Raw genomic sequence first — 12,098 nt, 5'->3', positions numbered from 1 at the left:
ATACAACGCCTCTCCTCTTTTTACGTAGAGGTCAATCTTGAATAAGATACAAATAAATTGTCGAGAACGCCTTTTATAAGTGTGCCAGGAGTGAATGGCTCCGGTGCTACCATTTTTAGCAATTGAGGGGAATCGTAGAGAGAGTGGCAAACACAGGAATTACGTGATCGTATCTAAGAGGGGATAATGTCATAACAACTGACTAAATGACAAGAAATGCATAAAACATAAACATGACTCTTAAACATAAAGTCATTATTTGTTAAAGTACATTCTTTTGCAGGTGTGATGGTTACCCATCTCATTTCAGTCAGTGTCATTTAAAGACCTAATCATGTTAAGGCACAAAACAGCGGCAGATGCAAACTGCTAGATAACATACGTTGCGAGGAACAATTGCAATTTGTTCGCTCTGATGAGTATGTGAATCCTGCATATCGTTTTCGTGACTTTTGACATTTGTTTCCTCCAATCACAAAAAATTAAAGCTCCGATGCCGGGAATCGAACCCGGGCCGTCTGGGTGAAAACCAGAAATCCTAACCACTAGACCACATCGGACTTAGTATAACTTGCTTAATTTAAGCTATATATAAAAGAGTCCTTACCCAGCCTAATACATTTATGATTGTGTCAACATATGATAACTGTGATTTAGCTGACAGAATGACAGGATAGTATTCAAAGCTCACAAAACTAGACCAGTCGGTAAATATTAGATGCAGAAACGTACAATTGGTAAAGGGCGAAGTTATGCATTTAGCTTATAATTACATGGAGTATGAAAATTAGCATGTACCATATGTCGACTTTACCGAGTTCTAGTTGTCTGTCATGGAAACCGCAACAGAAATCATGTCAAATTACAGAACTTTTCGTTTTGCGATTAGGTCTTCTTTGAAAGACTTGAGGTTAGTTATCCCTTTAAGATCACGATTTTTTTTTTTAACTACGCGGGTATAAGCTTATATTTAAGTTTCAAATTATACACGAAGCCGACAGTAGCGTTTTTTCTGGTCATTATATTTCAACCTCCAGTTGATATTCAATGATATGCTGCAGCTGAACAAATGAGATCTAAATTATCGCCGATTTCCTCTTTTCAAATGTATTTGTGCCGTACGTGTTTCTACCGACAATTTCAGTATCATATTAACATGCATTTATACCATACATATCAGGTAACATGTGTCCTTATATGATCAAGTTTAACATGAGGTAGTCATAAGCATCGGTGGTTCAGTGGTAGAATGCTCGCCTGCCACGCGGGCGGCCCGGGTTCGATTCCCGGCCGATGCATTTCTTTTTTGACTCTTTCAAGGTTTTCAATTGATTAAGAGGACGGTGGAATTCGCGACACATAATCGTATCATCCACGGATATATAATGGGCATTGCTGGTAATTCACGTAAAAACAAATTCATTTGATGACATCCTTTCAAATACAACGCCTCTCCTCTTTTTACGTAGAGGTCAATCTTGAATAAGATACAAATAAATTGTCGAGAACGCCTTTTATAAGTGTGCCAGGAGTGAATGGCTCCGGTGCTACCATTTTTAGCAATTGAGGGGAATCGTAGAGAGAGTGGCAAACACAGGAATTACGTGATCGTATCTAAGAGGGGATAATGTCATAACAACTGACTAAATGACAAGAAATGCATAAAACATAAACATGACTCTTAAACATAAAGTCATTATTTGTTAAAGTACATTCTTTTGCAGGTGTGATGGTTACCCATCTCATTTCAGTCAGTGTCATTTAAAGACCTAATCATGTTAAGGCACAAAACAGCGGCAGATGCAAACTGCTAGATAACATACGTTGCGAGGAACAATTGCAATTTGTTCGCTCTGATGAGTATGTGAATCCTGCATATCGTTTTCGTGACTTTTGACATTTGTTTCCTCCAATCACAAAAAATTAAAGCTCCGATGCCGGGAATCGAACCCGGGCCGTCTGGGTGAAAACCAGAAATCCTAACCACTAGACCACATCGGACTTAGTATAACTTGCTTAATTTAAGCTATATATAAAAGAGTCCTTACCCAGCCTAATACATTTATGATTGTGTCAACATATGATAACTGTGATTTAGCTGACAGAATGACAGGATAGTATTCAAAGCTCACAAAACTAGACCAGTCGGTAAATATTAGATGCAGAAACGTACAATTGGTAAAGGGCGAAGTTATGCATTTAGCTTATAATTACATGGAGTATGAAAATTAGCATGTACCATATGTCGACTTTACCGAGTTCTAGTTGTCTGTCATGGAAACCGCAACAGAAATCATGTCAAATTACAGAACTTTTCGTTTTGCGATTAGGTCTTCTTTGAAAGACTTGAGGTTAGTTATCCCTTTAAGATCACGATTTTTTTTTTTAACTACGCGGGTATAAGCTTATATTTAAGTTTCAAATTATACACGAAGCCGACAGTAGCGTTTTTTCTGGTCATTATATTTCAACCTCCAGTTGATATTCAATGATATGCTGCAGCTGAACAAATGAGATCTAAATTATCGCCGATTTCCTCTTTTCAAATGTATTTGTGCCGTACGTGTTTCTACCGACAATTTCAGTATCATATTAACATGCATTTATACCATACATATCAGGTAACATGTGTCCTTATATGATCAAGTTTAACATGAGGTAGTCATAAGCATCGGTGGTTCAGTGGTAGAATGCTCGCCTGCCACGCGGGCGGCCCGGGTTCGATTCCCGGCCGATGCATTTCTTTTTTGACTCTTTCAAGGTTTTCAATTGATTAAGAGGACGGTGGAATTCGCGACACATAATCGTATCATCCACGGATATATAATGGGCATTGCTGGTAATTCACGTAAAAACAAATTCATTTGATGACATCCTTTCAAATACAACGCCTCTCCTCTTTTTACGTAGAGGTCAATCTTGAATAAGATACAAATAAATTGTCGAGAACGCCTTTTATAAGTGTGCCAGGAGTGAATGGCTCCGGTGCTACCATTTTTAGCAATTGAGGGGAATCGTAGAGAGAGTGGCAAACACAGGAATTACGTGATCGTATCTAAGAGGGGATAATGTCATAACAACTGACTAAATGACAAGAAATGCATAAAACATAAACATGACTCTTAAACATAAAGTCATTATTTGTTAAAGTACATTCTTTTGCAGGTGTGATGGTTACCCATCTCATTTCAGTCAGTGTCATTTAAAGACCTAATCATGTTAAGGCACAAAACAGCGGCAGATGCAAACTGCTAGATAACATACGTTGCGAGGAACAATTGCAATTTGTTCGCTCTGATGAGTATGTGAATCCTGCATATCGTTTTCGTGACTTTTGACATTTGTTTCCTCCAATCACAAAAAATTAAAGCTCCGATGCCGGGAATCGAACCCGGGCCGTCTGGGTGAAAACCAGAAATCCTAACCACTAGACCACATCGGACTTAGTATAACTTGCTTAATTTAAGCTATATATAAAAGAGTCCTTACCCAGCCTAATACATTTATGATTGTGTCAACATATGATAACTGTGATTTAGCTGACAGAATGACAGGATAGTATTCAAAGCTCACAAAACTAGACCAGTCGGTAAATATTAGATGCAGAAACGTACAATTGGTAAAGGGCGAAGTTATGCATTTAGCTTATAATTACATGGAGTATGAAAATTAGCATGTACCATATGTCGACTTTACCGAGTTCTAGTTGTCTGTCATGGAAACCGCAACAGAAATCATGTCAAATTACAGAACTTTTCGTTTTGCGATTAGGTCTTCTTTGAAAGACTTGAGGTTAGTTATCCCTTTAAGATCACGATTTTTTTTTTAACTACGCGGGTATAAGCTTATATTTAAGTTTCAAATTATACACGAAGCCGACAGTAGCGTTTTTTCTGGTCATTATATTTCAACCTCCAGTTGATATTCAATGATATGCTGCAGCTGAACAAATGAGATCTAAATTATCGCCGATTTCCTCTTTTCAAATGTATTTGTGCCGTACGTGTTTCTACCGACAATTTCAGTATCATATTAACATGCATTTATACCATACATATCAGGTAACATGTGTCCTTATATGATCAAGTTTAACATGAGGTAGTCATAAGCATCGGTGGTTCAGTGGTAGAATGCTCGCCTGCCACGCGGGCGGCCCGGGTTCGATTCCCGGCCGATGCATTTCTTTTTTGACTCTTTCAAGGTTTTCAATTGATTAAGAGGACGGTGGAATTCGCGACACATAATCGTATCATCCACGGATATATAATGGGCATTGCTGGTAATTCACGTAAAAACAAATTCATTTGATGACATCCTTTCAAATACAACGCCTCTCCTCTTTTTACGTAGAGGTCAATCTTGAATAAGATACAAATAAATTGTCGAGAACGCCTTTTATAAGTGTGCCAGGAGTGAATGGCTCCGGTGCTACCATTTTTAGCAATTGAGGGGAATCGTAGAGAGAGTGGCAAACACAGGAATTACGTGATCGTATCTAAGAGGGGATAATGTCATAACAACTGACTAAATGACAAGAAATGCATAAAACATAAACATGACTCTTAAACATAAAGTCATTATTTGTTAAAGTACATTCTTTTGCAGGTGTGATGGTTACCCATCTCATTTCAGTCAGTGTCATTTAAAGACCTAATCATGTTAAGGCACAAAACAGCGGCAGATGCAAACTGCTAGATAACATACGTTGCGAGGAACAATTGCAATTTGTTCGCTCTGATGAGTATGTGAATCCTGCATATCGTTTTCGTGACTTTTGACATTTGTTTCCTCCAATCACAAAAAACTAAAGCTCCGATGCCGGGAATCGAACCCGGGCCGTCTGGGTGAAAACCAGAAATCCTAACCACTAGACCACATCGGACTTAGTATAACTTGCTTAATTTAAGCTATATATAAAAGAGTCCTTACCCAGCCTAATACATTTATGATTGTGTCAACATATGATAACTGTGATTTAGCTGACAGAATGACAGGATAGTATTCAAAGCTCACAAAACTAGACCAGTCGGTAAATATTAGATGCAGAAACGTACAATTGGTAAAGGGCGAAGTTATGCATTTAGCTTATAATTACATGGAGTATGAAAATTAGCATGTACCATATGTCGACTTTACCGAGTTCTAGTTGTCTGTCATGGAAACCGCAACAGAAATCATGTCAAATTACAGAACTTTTCGTTTTGCGATTAGGTCTTCTTTGAAAGACTTGAGGTTAGTTATCCCTTTAAGATCACGATTTTTTTTTTTAACTACGCGGGTATAAGCTTATATTTAAGTTTCAAATTATACACGAAGCCGACAGTAGCGTTTTTTCTGGTCATTATATTTCAACCTCCAGTTGATATTCAATGATATGCTGCAGCTGAACAAATGAGATCTAAATTATCGCCGATTTCCTCTTTTCAAATGTATTTGTGCCGTACGTGTTTCTACCGACAATTTCAGTATCATATTAACATGCATTTATACCATACATATCAGGTAACATGTGTCCTTATATGATCAAGTTTAACATGAGGTAGTCATAAGCATCGGTGGTTCAGTGGTAGAATGCTCGCCTGCCACGCGGGCGGCCCGGGTTCGATTCCCGGCCGATGCATTTCTTTTTTGACTCTTTCAAGGTTTTCAATTGATTAAGAGGACGGTGGAATTCGCGACACATAATCGTATCATCCACGGATATATAATGGGCATTGCTGGTAATTCACGTAAAAACAAATTCATTTGATGACATCCTTTCAAATACAACGCCTCTCCTCTTTTTACGTAGAGGTCAATCTTGAATAAGATACAAATAAATTGTCGAGAACGCCTTTTATAAGTGTGCCAGGAGTGAATGGCTCCGGTGCTACCATTTTTAGCAATTGAGGGGAATCGTAGAGAGAGTGGCAAACACAGGAATTACGTGATCGTATCTAAGAGGGGATAATGTCATAACAACTGACTAAATGACAAGAAATGCATAAAACATAAACATGACTCTTAAACATAAAGTCATTATTTGTTAAAGTACATTCTTTTGCAGGTGTGATGGTTACCCATCTCATTTCAGTCAGTGTCATTTAAAGACCTAATCATGTTAAGGCACAAAACAGCGGCAGATGCAAACTGCTAGATAACATACGTTGCGAGGAACAATTGCAATTTGTTCGCTCTGATGAGTATGTGAATCCTGCATATCGTTTTCGTGACTTTTGACATTTGTTTCCTCCAATCACAAAAAATTAAAGCTCCGATGCCGGGAATCGAACCCGGGCCGTCTGGGTGAAAACCAGAAATCCTAACCACTAGACCACATCGGACTTAGTATAACTTGCTTAATTTAAGCTATATATAAAAGAGTCCTTACCCAGCCTAATACATTTATGATTGTGTCAACATATGATAACTGTGATTTAGCTGACAGAATGACAGGATAGTATTCAAAGCTCACAAAACTAGACCAGTCGGTAAATATTAGATGCAGAAACGTACAATTGGTAAAGGGCGAAGTTATGCATTTAGCTTATAATTACATGGAGTATGAAAATTAGCATGTACCATATGTCGACTTTACCGAGTTCTAGTTGTCTGTCATGGAAACCGCAACAGAAATCATGTCAAATTACAGAACTTTTCGTTTTGCGATTAGGTCTTCTTTGAAAGACTTGAGGTTAGTTATCCCTTTAAGATCACGATTTTTTTTTTTAACTACGCGGGTATAAGCTTATATTTAAGTTTCAAATTATACACGAAGCCGACAGTAGCGTTTTTTCTGGTCATTATATTTCAACCTCCAGTTGATATTCAATGATATGCTGCAGCTGAACAAATGAGATCTAAATTATCGCCGATTTCCTCTTTTCAAATGTATTTGTGCCGTACGTGTTTCTACCGACAATTTCAGTATCATATTAACATGCATTTATACCATACATATCAGGTAACATGTGTCCTTATATGATCAAGTTTAACATGAGGTAGTCATAAGCATCGGTGGTTCAGTGGTAGAATGCTCGCCTGCCACGCGGGCGGCCCGGGTTCGATTCCCGGCCGATGCATTTCTTTTTTGACTCTTTCAAGGTTTTCAATTGATTAAGAGGACGGTGGAATTCGCGACACATAATCGTATCATCCACGGATATATAATGGGCATTGCTGGTAATTCACGTAAAAACAAATTCATTTGATGACATCCTTTCAAATACAACGCCTCTCCTCTTTTTACGTAGAGGTCAATCTTGAATAAGATACAAATAAATTGTCGAGAACGCCTTTTATAAGTGTGCCAGGAGTGAATGGCTCCGGTGCTACCATTTTTAGCAATTGAGGGGAATCGTAGAGAGAGTGGCAAACACAGGAATTACGTGATCGTATCTAAGAGGGGATAATGTCATAACAACTGACTAAATGACAAGAAATGCATAAAACATAAACATGACTCTTAAACATAAAGTCATTATTTGTTAAAGTACATTCTTTTGCAGGTGTGATGGTTACCCATCTCATTTCAGTCAGTGTCATTTAAAGACCTAATCATGTTAAGGCACAAAACAGCGGCAGATGCAAACTGCTAGATAACATACGTTGCGAGGAACAATTGCAATTTGTTCGCTCTGATGAGTATGTGAATCCTGCATATCGTTTTCGTGACTTTTGACATTTGTTTCCTCCAATCACAAAAAATTAAAGCTCCGATGCCGGGAATCGAACCCGGGCCGTCTGGGTGAAAACCAGAAATCCTAACCACTAGACCACATCGGACTTAGTATAACTTGCTTAATTTAAGCTATATATAAAAGAGTCCTTACCCAGCCTAATACATTTATGATTGTGTCAACATATGATAACTGTGATTTAGCTGACAGAATGACAGGATAGTATTCAAAGCTCACAAAACTAGACCAGTCGGTAAATATTAGATGCAGAAACGTACAATTGGTAAAGGGCGAAGTTATGCATTTAGCTTATAATTACATGGAGTATGAAAATTAGCATGTACCATATGTCGACTTTACCGAGTTCTAGTTGTCTGTCATGGAAACCGCAACAGAAATCATGTCAAATTACAGAACTTTTCGTTTTGCGATTAGGTCTTCTTTGAAAGACTTGAGGTTAGTTATCCCTTTAAGATCACGATTTTTTTTTTTAACTACGCGGGTATAAGCTTATATTTAAGTTTCAAATTATACACGAAGCCGACAGTAGCGTTTTTTCTGGTCATTATATTTCAACCTCCAGTTGATATTCAATGATATGCTGCAGCTGAACAAATGAGATCTAAATTATCGCCGATTTCCTCTTTTCAAATGTATTTGTGCCGTACGTGTTTCTACCGACAATTTCAGTATCATATTAACATGCATTTATACCATACATATCAGGTAACATGTGTCCTTATATGATCAAGTTTAACATGAGGTAGTCATAAGCATCGGTGGTTCAGTGGTAGAATGCCCGCCTGCCACGCGGGCGGCCCGGGTTCGATTCCCGGCCGATGCATTTCTTTTTTGACTCTTTCAAGGTTTTCAATTGATTAAGAGGACGGTGGAATTCGCGACACATAATCGTATCATCCACGGATATATAATGGGCATTGCTGGTAATTCACGTAAAAACAAATTCATTTGATGACATCCTTTCAAATACAACGCCTCTCCTCTTTTTACGTAGAGGTCAATCTTGAATAAGATACAAATAAATTGTCGAGAACGCCTTTTATAAGTGTGCCAGGAGTGAATGGCTCCGGTGCTACCATTTTTAGCAATTGAGGGGAATCGTAGAGAGAGTGGCAAACACAGGAATTACGTGATCGTATCTAAGAGGGGATAATGTCATAACAACTGACTAAATGACAAGAAATGCATAAAACATAAACATGACTCTTAAACATAAAGTCATTATTTGTTAAAGTACATTCTTTTGCAGGTGTGATGGTTACCCATCTCATTTCAGTCAGTGTCATTTAAAGACCTAATCATGTTAAGGCACAAAACAGCGGCAGATGCAAACTGCTAGATAACATACGTTGCGAGGAACAATTGCAATTTGTTCGCTCTGATGAGTATGTGAATCCTGCATATCGTTTTCGTGACTTTTGACATTTGTTTCCTCCAATCACAAAAAATTAAAGCTCCGATGCCGGGAATCGAACCCGGGCCGTCTGGGTGAAAACCAGAAATCCTAACCACTAGACCACATCGGACTTAGTATAACTTGCTTAATTTAAGCTATATATAAAAGAGTCCTTACCCAGCCTAATACATTTATGATTGTGTCAACATATGATAACTGTGATTTAGCTGACAGAATGACAGGATAGTATTCAAAGCTCACAAAACTAGACCAGTCGGTAAATATTAGATGCAGAAACGTACAATTGGTAAAGGGCGAAGTTATGCATTTAGCTTATAATTACATGGAGTATGAAAATTAGCATGTACCATATGTCGACTTTACCGAGTTCTAGTTGTCTGTCATGGAAACCGCAACAGAAATCATGTCAAATTACAGAACTTTTCGTTTTGCGATTAGGTCTTCTTTGAAAGACTTGAGGTTAGTTATCCCTTTAAGATCACGATTTTTTTTTTTAACTACGCGGGTATAAGCTTATATTTAAGTTTCAAATTATACACGAAGCCGACAGTAGCGTTTTTTCTGGTCATTATATTTCAACCTCCAGTTGATATTCAATGATATGCTGCAGCTGAACAAATGAGATCTAAATTATCGCCGATTTCCTCTTTTCAAATGTATTTGTGCCGTACGTGTTTCTACCGACAATTTCAGTATCATATTAACATGCATTTATACCATACATATCAGGTAACATGTGTCCTTATATGATCAAGTTTAACATGAGGTAGTCATAAGCATCGGTGGTTCAGTGGTAGAATGCTCGCCTGCCACGCGGGCGGCCCGGGTTCGATTCCCGGCCGATGCATTTCTTTTTTGACTCTTTCAAGGTTTTCAATTGATTAAGAGGACGGTGGAATTCGCGACACATAATCGTATCATCCACGGATATATAATGGGCATTGCTGGTAATTCACGTAAAAACAAATTCATTTGATGACATCCTTTCAAATACAACGCCTCTCCTCTTTTTACGTAGAGGTCAATCTTGAATAAGATACAAATAAATTGTCGAGAACGCCTTTTATAAGTGTGCCAGGAGTGAATGGCTCCGGTGCTACCATTTTTAGCAATTGAGGGGAATCGTAGAGAGAGTGGCAAACACAGGAATTACGTGATCGTATCTAAGAGGGGATAATGTCATAACAACTGACTAAATGACAAGAAATGCATAAAACATAAACATGACTCTTAAACATAAAGTCATTATTTGTTAAAGTACATTCTTTTGCAGGTGTGATGGTTACCCATCTCATTTCAGTCAGTGTCATTTAAAGACCTAATCATGTTAAGGCACAAAACAGCGGCAGATGCAAACTGCTAGATAACATACGTTGCGAGGAACAATTGCAATTTGTTCGCTCTGATGAGTATGTGAATCCTGCATATCGTTTTCGTGACTTTTGACATTTGTTTCCTCCAATCACAAAAAATTAAAGCTCCGATGCCGGGAATCGAACCCGGGCCGTCTGGGTGAAAACCAGAAATCCTAACCACTAGACCACATCGGACTTAGTATAACTTGCTTAATTTAAGCTATATATAAAAGAGTCCTTACCCAGCCTAATACATTTATGATTGTGTCAACATATGATAACTGTGATTTAGCTGACAGAATGACAGGATAGTATTCAAAGCTCACAAAACTAGACCAGTCGGTAAATATTAGATGCAGAAACGTACAATTGGTAAAGGGCGAAGTTATGCATTTAGCTTATAATTACATGGAGTATGAAAATTAGCATGTACCATATGTCGACTTTACCGAGTTCTAGTTGTCTGTCATGGAAACCGCAACAGAAATCATGTCAAATTACAGAACTTTTCGTTTTGCGATTAGGTCTTCTTTGAAAGACTTGAGGTTAGTTATCCCTTTAAGATCACGATTTTTTTTTTTAACTACGCGGGTATAAGCTTATATTTAAGTTTCAAATTATACACGAAGCCGACAGTAGCGTTTTTTCTGGTCATTATATTTCAACCTCCAGTTGATATTCAATGATATGCTGCAGCTGAACAAATGAGATCTAAATTATCGCCGATTTCCTCTTTTCAAATGTATTTGTGCCGTACGTGTTTCTACCGACAATTTCAGTATCATATTAACATGCATTTATACCATACATATCAGGTAACATGTGTCCTTATATGATCAAGTTTAACATGAGGTAGTCATAAGCATCGGTGGTTCAGTGGTAGAATGCTCGCCTGCCACGCGGGCGGCCCGGGTTCGATTCCCGGCCGATGCATTTCTTTTTTGACTCTTTCAAGGTTTTCAATTGATTAAGAGGACGGTGGAATTCGCGACACATAATCGTATCATCCACGGATATATAATGGGCATTGCTGGTAATTCACGTAAAAACAAATTCATTTGATGACATCCTTTCAAATACAACGCCTCTCCTCTTTTTACGTAGAGGTCAATCTTGAATAAGATACAAATAAATTGTCGAGAACGCCTTTTATAAGTGTGCCAGGAGTGAATGGCTCCGGTGCTACCATTTTTAGCAATTGAGGGGAATCGTAGAGAGAGTGGCAAACACAGGAATTACGTGATCGTATCTAAGAGGGGATAATGTCATAACAACTGACTAAATGACAAGAAATGCATAAAACATAAACATGACTCTTAAACATAAAGTCATTATTTGTTAAAGTACATTCTTTTGCAGGTGTGATGGTTACCCATCTCATTTCAGTCAGTGTCATTTAAAGACCTAATCATGTTAAGGCACAAAACAGCGGCAGATGCAAACTGCTAGATAACATACGTTGCGAGGAACAATTGCAATTTGTTCGCTCTGATGAGTATGTGAATCCTGCATATCGTTTTCGTGACTTTTGACATTTGTTTCCTCCAATCACAAAAAATTAAAGCTCCGATGCCGGGAATCGAACCCGGGCCGTCTGGGTGAAAACCAGAAATCCTAACCACTAGACCACATCGGACTTAGTATAAC

General features: G+C 38.1%; 17 non-coding genes across 17 annotated transcripts; 8 read left to right on the top strand and 9 right to left on the bottom strand.

Moving 5' to 3' along the window:
• Positions 1 to 488: 488 nt before the first annotated feature.
• Positions 489 to 560, bottom strand: Trnae-uuc (transfer RNA glutamic acid (anticodon UUC)). Its single transcript has one exon. It is a non-coding gene; the product is annotated as a tRNA-Glu (tRNA).
• A 667-nt stretch (positions 561 to 1,227) lies between these two features.
• Trnag-gcc (transfer RNA glycine (anticodon GCC)) lies at positions 1,228 to 1,298 on the top strand. The gene has a single exon. It is a non-coding gene; the product is annotated as a tRNA-Gly (tRNA).
• A 631-nt stretch (positions 1,299 to 1,929) lies between these two features.
• Trnae-uuc (transfer RNA glutamic acid (anticodon UUC)) lies at positions 1,930 to 2,001 on the bottom strand. Its single transcript has one exon. It is a non-coding gene; the product is annotated as a tRNA-Glu (tRNA).
• Positions 2,002 to 2,668: 667 nt separating this feature from the next.
• Trnag-gcc (transfer RNA glycine (anticodon GCC)) lies at positions 2,669 to 2,739 on the top strand. Its single transcript has one exon. It is a non-coding gene; the product is annotated as a tRNA-Gly (tRNA).
• A 631-nt stretch (positions 2,740 to 3,370) lies between these two features.
• Trnae-uuc (transfer RNA glutamic acid (anticodon UUC)) lies at positions 3,371 to 3,442 on the bottom strand. The gene has a single exon. It is a non-coding gene; the product is annotated as a tRNA-Glu (tRNA).
• Positions 3,443 to 4,108: 666 nt separating this feature from the next.
• On the top strand, positions 4,109 to 4,179 carry Trnag-gcc (transfer RNA glycine (anticodon GCC)). The gene has a single exon. It is a non-coding gene; the product is annotated as a tRNA-Gly (tRNA).
• A 631-nt stretch (positions 4,180 to 4,810) lies between these two features.
• Positions 4,811 to 4,882, bottom strand: Trnae-uuc (transfer RNA glutamic acid (anticodon UUC)). Its single transcript has one exon. It is a non-coding gene; the product is annotated as a tRNA-Glu (tRNA).
• Positions 4,883 to 5,549: 667 nt separating this feature from the next.
• On the top strand, positions 5,550 to 5,620 carry Trnag-gcc (transfer RNA glycine (anticodon GCC)). Its single transcript has one exon. It is a non-coding gene; the product is annotated as a tRNA-Gly (tRNA).
• A 631-nt stretch (positions 5,621 to 6,251) lies between these two features.
• Positions 6,252 to 6,323, bottom strand: Trnae-uuc (transfer RNA glutamic acid (anticodon UUC)). The gene has a single exon. It is a non-coding gene; the product is annotated as a tRNA-Glu (tRNA).
• Positions 6,324 to 6,990: 667 nt separating this feature from the next.
• Trnag-gcc (transfer RNA glycine (anticodon GCC)) lies at positions 6,991 to 7,061 on the top strand. The gene has a single exon. It is a non-coding gene; the product is annotated as a tRNA-Gly (tRNA).
• Positions 7,062 to 7,692: 631 nt separating this feature from the next.
• On the bottom strand, positions 7,693 to 7,764 carry Trnae-uuc (transfer RNA glutamic acid (anticodon UUC)). The gene has a single exon. It is a non-coding gene; the product is annotated as a tRNA-Glu (tRNA).
• A 667-nt stretch (positions 7,765 to 8,431) lies between these two features.
• Trnag-gcc (transfer RNA glycine (anticodon GCC)) lies at positions 8,432 to 8,502 on the top strand. The gene has a single exon. It is a non-coding gene; the product is annotated as a tRNA-Gly (tRNA).
• A 631-nt stretch (positions 8,503 to 9,133) lies between these two features.
• On the bottom strand, positions 9,134 to 9,205 carry Trnae-uuc (transfer RNA glutamic acid (anticodon UUC)). Its single transcript has one exon. It is a non-coding gene; the product is annotated as a tRNA-Glu (tRNA).
• Positions 9,206 to 9,872: 667 nt separating this feature from the next.
• Positions 9,873 to 9,943, top strand: Trnag-gcc (transfer RNA glycine (anticodon GCC)). The gene has a single exon. It is a non-coding gene; the product is annotated as a tRNA-Gly (tRNA).
• Positions 9,944 to 10,574: 631 nt separating this feature from the next.
• Positions 10,575 to 10,646, bottom strand: Trnae-uuc (transfer RNA glutamic acid (anticodon UUC)). Its single transcript has one exon. It is a non-coding gene; the product is annotated as a tRNA-Glu (tRNA).
• Positions 10,647 to 11,313: 667 nt separating this feature from the next.
• Positions 11,314 to 11,384, top strand: Trnag-gcc (transfer RNA glycine (anticodon GCC)). The gene has a single exon. It is a non-coding gene; the product is annotated as a tRNA-Gly (tRNA).
• A 631-nt stretch (positions 11,385 to 12,015) lies between these two features.
• Positions 12,016 to 12,087, bottom strand: Trnae-uuc (transfer RNA glutamic acid (anticodon UUC)). Its single transcript has one exon. It is a non-coding gene; the product is annotated as a tRNA-Glu (tRNA).
• Between the last annotated feature and the right edge of the window lie 11 nt (positions 12,088 to 12,098).

Source organism: Mytilus trossulus, chromosome 5, assembly GCF_036588685.1.
Source record: "Mytilus trossulus isolate FHL-02 chromosome 5, PNRI_Mtr1.1.1.hap1, whole genome shotgun sequence".
NCBI lineage: Eukaryota > Metazoa > Mollusca > Bivalvia > Mytilida > Mytilidae > Mytilus > Mytilus trossulus.
Note: the sequence above shows the minus strand (reverse complement) of the source record. Positions and strands in the feature narration are given on the sequence as shown.